Source organism: Aplysia californica, unplaced genomic scaffold, assembly GCF_000002075.1.
Source record: "Aplysia californica isolate F4 #8 unplaced genomic scaffold, AplCal3.0 scaffold00275, whole genome shotgun sequence".
NCBI lineage: Eukaryota > Metazoa > Mollusca > Gastropoda > Aplysiida > Aplysiidae > Aplysia > Aplysia californica.
Window position 1 is genome coordinate 169,736 of NW_004797545.1, and position 7,694 is coordinate 177,429.

Genomic DNA, 7,694 nt, shown 5'->3' on the forward strand with positions numbered 1-7,694 from the left:
TATTGTGTTTGTTACTCTCTTGTAACACCTCTGATCTTTAGCACTTATATCATTACATATTGTGTTGTAAGTGCCGTAAAACTCTAACCAGAACTAAAATAGAAGTCCAGGTCTTGGTGCCATAAAAATATAGGAAAATGGGCGTAGATTTAGAACTAATTAACAAGGTGTTTAACAGTTTTTTTGTTTTTTAAAACTATTTAGTGCATTATTTGGGGCATTATTTGGTGTATCATTTGGTGCATTATTTGGTGTATTATTTGGTGTATTATTTGGTGCATTATTTGGTATATCATTTGGTGCATTATTTGGTGTATTGTTTGGTGCATTATTTGGTATATCATTTGGTGCATTGTTTGGTGTATTATTTGGTGCATTGTTTGTATATAATTTGGTGCATTATTTGGTGTATTATTTGGTGAATTATTTGGTGCATTGTTTGGTGCATTATTTGCTATATAAATTGGTGTATTATTTGTTTTATTATTTGGTATATCATTTGGTGCATTGTGCAGTCGGTATATTCGTGTCTCATGCAGGATCCGACAGCAGTTCGGTGGACTGTTCTCTCTGGTGGTTCTGTCCCAGGACTGGCACTGCCCCACACATGTGTCCTTCGCCTCCTCCCACCCGGGGAAAAACGTTCTGGATGTTGTACCTCTAAAGTATCAATCTGACGGTAAGGCTTTTCTGGTTTTCTCTCCCAGCAATTTCACATCTAGGCCTTTCTCTGAAGTCTGCAGCCCTCCTCCCCCTCTCCTTTTTTACCCCGCACTCTTAATTGCTCTCTCTCTCTCTCTCTCTCCTCTCTCTCTCTCTCTCTCTCTCTCTCTCTCTCTCTCTCTCTCTCTCTCTCTCTCTCCCTCTCTCTCTCTTTCTCTCTTTCTCTCTTTCTCCCGAAGGTTAAAAAAGCGCCTTTGATCTGTTCCAACGCAACGTGTACTTTGAATGACACTTTTTTTTCATTGAAGTCTGGTTCTTCTACTATTTCCGAGCGGTACTTTTTATAGTTTTCTTTGATGCCCAAAGTGGTTCACATTGCTAGGCTTCTCAAAATTCCTTTTCTCGTTAGGGAACTCTGTTGTCAAATCAGTGAACTTTCAAAGTAAAACAAGTTTGGGCTGTGATACAACACAGACTATTATGCTTGTAATTTATACTTGACTACGTTATAAAAAATAATTTGCAAACGAGCAAGATAAAAAGATTGTTTTACCCACTAGAAGAGCACACACTTTATACATTCCAATTTGACAGTTGTTGTGAAATAATTCCAGTCTTGCATCTAGGAAACATACATTTTAATAATGTGACAGAGGTTTTCCCGCAAAACACATGCAGTCGACATCATAAATTACAATCTTTGGCCTGGAAACCGTGAATACTGGCCGACCATTATGTTTGCGCAACGCAATCGCCCATATTTCAATGGTCTAGAGAGGCGTTCACGGCGGCAACGGTCAACCCCACGAGTCATAAACCGACTGATGAGATCATGAATTCCACACAGGCGTGGGATTCACGGTTTCATTAGGCGACTTTGGGGGACGGTGTTTATTCGCGATTTTCTTATTTCGTCAGATTACACGTTTCCGTTGAGATAATTGATAAATAGTTTTACAAGGACATGTATCTCACTGAGCACTATCAAAATATGCACACACAAAAAAAACAACCGATTTTCACGGTTTTATCAGGCGACCGACGCATGCATTATATTTTATACCGGTATACATTTTCTTTAGTAGCAGATTTGAACTATATAAACGTGATCTCATTTCGATGGCTTTATAAAGGTGTTCTCATTTCGATCGCTTTATAAACGTATTCTCATTTCGATCGGCCCCTTCTGTTCCAGACGCGACCTGTCTCTTCAGGAGTCCTGCAGCAGACATGAACGGTCTTTCGTCTAAAACTGGCTTCTGCAGACGAAGGACGAGAAAGGAAGTCACCAAAATTCGTCCCAGAATTATGTGTTTTTGGTATGTCTTCCTAGTCGGGGCCCTAGCTTTTTCCGTATCTTCCCAACGCGACGAGGGAGTAAAGGGGTCCCACGAGGGCAAAGGTCACGCTACGACCTTTTCAGACACTGTGAGTGAAAAAGTTATGGATCAGCTGACGAGGTGTGATTGGAGCGACCCTGTTCTGCTGTGTGGTTCTTCTCATCATTTAGCGCTGTGCAACTTGTTGTTTACATCCCTCAGTGACAGGAACTTCCAAGTGATGTGGATATCGGGAGTGGACGACTTGCCAGAGGTACATATTTTACAGCTGATGGAAAAGCTCATTGTCGCTGAGAGTCACGTCAATTTTGTTGTAGTTTCGGTCAAGCCGGAAGTGATGATATTCCAGGCACAGCTGCTCCATGACCGAATGAACACAACCTCCATGTTACCACACAGACTTTTTTGGCTCTTTGCGCTGACGTCATATACAGAAGAACAGAGTTTGGTGACGTATCAAAAGCATTCGGTTTTCGATAACGTGGCAGTTTTTACTGCTTATGAAAACAAAGAACAGGAAAAGATATTTACTTTTATGTGGCGCGCACATGCAAGTTCAGACAACTCCAGAATAAGTTGTCCTTCTAAAGTGGACATTTCAAGTGAGAAAGAAATGGCGTCTTGTAAGTTGTTTCCAAACAGACGGTACGGAATGAATGGAAGAGAGTTGCAAATCCTAGCTAAAGAGTTTCCCCTAGATTTCACTGTGCGGAAAATGGATCCAGAAACGGGAATTTTCCAATACCAAGGATTTCTTGTAGATGTTTTAGACGCACTTGCTGAGAGCGCAAATTTCTCATACGTCATCCACCCACGACCGGGAATCAAAGAAGTCTCGTGGGGAGATTTCCGAGACTTGGTGAGCGAGGGTGCGTACAGCCTCGGCTTATCTCTGTACTCGCAGACAACGTCAATTTTCAGTAATGGCGTCGTGTCCACTCCAGTTACTTTTGACTCTGTCGCCGGTATATACAACTACCGAGAAGAAACTGATAACACTATACCTCCGTTCCTAATCCGTCTGAAAAGTTTGGTGACTGTTAGCGTAATTCTAGCCGTCATAGGTACGTCAACTCTCTACTCTGTTATAGAAAGGGTCTGGGTTCGAACCATTGGCCCTAATCGTTTACCCGCTTGGAAGACAGATGGCACCTGTAACACACATATCAACTCAGGAGACCGCAGATTTCACACACCGCCACACGTTCCTAAAAGGAGCAACCAAACTGAGCTTGCCCAACCGGGGACAGAGTCCAGAGATGGTGATATGTTATTTGCTGAAAACAGAGAAAGTTGTTCGTATTTAGATCTCATCTGTGGCCATCTCCTGACTTTGATATCCAAAAGCTGCTTACCCAGACCCCAACAGATGTCGCTGCGTATTCTGCTGTTCTTCTGGGGTCTGACTGTGGTCATTTTCATGGCTGCAGTCACCGGTTCACTGACCGCTGACCTTGTGGGATCCCGCAGCCAAGCCCCCATAAGCTCGACCAAAGACCTCGTGGAGAGAACAGATTACAAGATGGTAGCCCCCGGGGTAGGTCACGTCACCAGTTTCCATTACATAGAGAGAAGTGAGAGATATATCGGCGGAGAAACACACAGATTTTAAAACGTTTCTGTTTTCCTGGTCGTTTGTCTGTCTGAAAACAATTCTAATTGCCGTAAGTTTGTGATTATCATCTTCTATTTTCTTACACATTTTTGTCTTTATCTATCTATCTATCTATCTATCTATCTATCTATCTATCTATCTATCTATCTATCTATCTATCTATCTATCTATCTATCTATCTATCTATTTGTCTGTAGATCTATCTATCTATCTCCCTTTTTGTCTCTACACAGTTGCATTCCTTCGCTTTGTTTATTATACCCACTCATTGTATCAATAACATTGATTGAGATTACACAACAGCAAACGAACCAACAGCTTGAACACACAAAATCGAAATCGAAGACCCAAAAACAAGACTAAATCTAACTCCATAAATTTTTTGCAAATTTAAGTGAAGAAAAACAGCAGCCCCCTCCCCCTTCCCAGATTTAAACCTGCAATTGCTGCTAACCATTCGCCTTCTCTCTCTATTCTGTCGTCATCATTGCCCGTGCAATTTCGGACATACATTTTATTTGAGGATCAGGAAAGTCATCTCTATAGGCACCAACAACCCAATGCTTGTGAATTTAGACTTAAACACGGTCTTGTTCTGAGACTAATCTTCAACTGTGCTCAATCTTTTTTCCACACGACAGATCGATACGCTGATATCCTCTTTTTTCTAACAGGTTGTTCAACTTGTAAAAAAAACGATCTTCTCCCTTTCATGACCGTATCTTCTCATTCTCTGTCCCCCTCTTTATTCCATATTTGTCTGTTTGTCTGCCTATATTGTTATGTCTGTCTCTCTCTGTCTGCCCCCACCTCCACCCCAACCCCAACCCTCCACATCACCCCCACCCGCTTTCCAGGAATCGTCTGTGTATAAACTCCTTCTCCAGTTCACTGGACCTCTCCAGCCTCGCCTTGCGAGTGACCTGTCCCCCGTGACCTATGACCTTCTTGATGGATCCACAGAGTCCCATCTGAACATGATCCTGCGGGACAAAGTTGTTTTCTTGTATTACAGGTCAGTATTAGGTTTTAAAAAAAGGTCATTAGACCGCCACCGGGCTGAATAGTTTGCCCTGAGAATAGGAGTGGTCTAACTTCATTTCTAGTCCAATCTGATTTATCACTACCATGGAATAAAGCCTTGTTACACATTTTAGTCAAATACAACAGACTCCTAAGGGTTTATTTCGCAGGATTTTTTTCGTATTTACGATCTTCATGTAGTTCATAGTATATATAGTTTTTGTTCTGAAACAAAATCCCACTTCTTTCAAAACTACTCAGCGTGGTCTTATTTTTATTTTCATAGCTATTGATTCAAAACTAAAACATTCCCTACAGTAAAAGATGTCTATATCACAGATGTAAACAGTACTACATGCCCTTACACTTCCCTTGATTCCAAATGTATTGAAGATGTCTCTGTTTTTGAGCATATTAAGGAATTAAGAATCCAGGAAGTCAAAATCAGAATGGAAGGGAGTAATACTTGGGACTTCTACTTCCTCCATGTGTACCGCCCAGGCAAAGCTACAATGTCATTATGCATACTGCTTAAGTCGTCTTCAATATCAATGGACATGAGAAGAAGAAGTTCAGTGTGGTACCGTACAACAAGGTGAGGGGTTACGACCCTCCCCCACGCAGTAAGACTATTTAAGTGGAGAGAAGTCTGAATTTTAAAGTTCACTAGACTCTAAGACAGGACAGAGCCACGTTAGAGGGAAAGCTTTAAAAATTCTCAAAAGAACCCGAGTTTGTGAGCTCCATGTTTAAGATTCGAACTAAGGTCTTTCACTTTGTAATTCGGCATGAAACCATATGGGCTACTAGTAAACCCTGTCGACCAGTATATTGGTTAAACAAAATACTAAAACTGTTATTTTGAGCTCAGTAAAATATTTCATGATAAAGAACTTCCACCGTCTTTTTTTTAACGCAATGTTTTCTCGAACTCCCCCCCCCCCCCCACCCTCCACCCAAAAGAAAATGTCAATCAAAATACCAAACTCACTCATTGGTAGGAAAATATCTTTTAATCAGAGTTGGGGGTGGGGGGATTGCAGGGGGACTGGGCATGGCATTTTACTTTATGACAAGTACTCTCTTTTGGGCCAGGTTAACTACTGTTACCGGCAGAAATAAACGGAAGTAATCCATTCTGAACCAACTTTACGTAATACTGAACGTAAATCTAGACTCTCCACTCTTTACTAGGGCCACAGTTGGGTTGCTGAGACGTCATGCGCGAAAAATGTTCTAACATAATATTTTAAGAATGGAGGCGGGAGGAATAAAAATTTACTTTTTCCCTTTATCCCACCCATAATAATACCAAACGAAGTAGGCTTATCAGAACATCTGACAATGTTTCAAGACGTTTAAGCCTACTTCGTTTTCGAAAAAAAGCGTTTTGTATAAAACGTTAATGTTGGTTTATCTTTATTAAGTCTTGGTACGGAGGTCTTAAAAAGATATGCTGTATTCTGAGCTCTCTTTGGTTAAAATCTTTTTAAAAATTAGTTTTTAAAGGCAACACGTTGTTGGAAATGTGTTGGGTAGTGGGCAACTAGAGTTATTGGTATCTTCGTAAAGCTTTTTTTTTTTGGTTCTTTTTTTTTCTTTCCATTTTTGGGTGCTAACACGTGCAGTTGAATATTAAATTTTATCCCCCCCCCCCCCACACACACACAGGACATGAACCTTTTCCGCCCTGAAACATACAATCCCCCCACTTTCCTTTTTTTTCAACCTATCTCGCTCAAGGAGCCTTCTAGGCGTGCTCCAAAATTCATCTAGACCGGACCAGAACCTTGTGATAATGAAGGAGAGTCTGTGGATGACTAACAGAGGGTTCATCTTGCCAGACTCATCTCCAGTCGGCGATGTCATTTCTGCCGAGCTCTTCCAACTGCACTATTCTGGGATCATCGGAGAAATCCGAAAACGCTACATGCCAGAGCTTCGTAAAAAGCAAAAGGGTGTAAAAATACGGAACAAAAACAAGATTACTTTGACGTCTGTCGTTCTGATCTTTCAAAATCTCGGTATTTTTCTTTTACTCAGTCTGGTTGTTTTGGCAATGGAACGGTTTTGGAATTGGTTATGTGGGGTTTTCAATTACTGTTATCACATTATGTTAACGATGTCCAACAATGTACTGTAACGAGGACCAGAAAAAGTAAACAAATATTAATAGGGTAATAAAGGTCAGGGATGTGAGAATTTACCAGAAGGATAGGATGTGTTTTATAGCCAAAAAACAACAACATGACGTATGAATGCTCGAAATCTCATAGACAGGGAAGAAAATAACACTGAAGTGCTCTAAATTGCAGAATATGAAAGTTATCTAAGCAGAACTACCAGGAAGAGGCAACTGAGATTTTTTGGCCTCATAAGTAGAACAAAATTAATGTACTAGAGAAACTGTACTGTGTGGAAAGGCAAACGGAAAGAAGAGCAGAGGAAAACAGAGAACAACATACACAGGTGGCCTGAATAACTGCATGACAAACAACACATTCAGATAAAGAAAAACCAGCTGATCAGGAGGCCAGAATGAATGGGAGGGGGGGGGGTGCCACAATCGTCAAAGTTTGCCACTGATCTGACACCTGGAGTGAAAACTGTACATTTGTGTTTTAGAGTGTACGAATTCTTACTCTACACAGTAGTATGCACGGCTCTACCACTTCATGCACACAACAGTATTTGTGCAGTATTATGTGTTCTATAATGTTGCACATTTACACCAAAAAAAATAATAATCGGGTCAATGTGTTCCGCAGTTGCTGGTTACTGTCTGTGCAAGGAAATGGGTGGTTCTATTCAAGGTTACGACAATGCGTGTCTTTTTAGGTTGCCTGTAACTGAATGTTTGACGTAGACCAAGACCAGTATATTCCGTAAAGTTGGGACGGTTTAGTTCGGGGTGCCCAACTACGGCTGATCACAAAAAATAGGGCATAACGGCGTGGACAATTCTACCGCAGATCGGGCACGGGTGGTCTGAGGTACTAGATGGAGGACAGCTGTTACTTAGATATACTGAATTAGATATAATAATACAGATA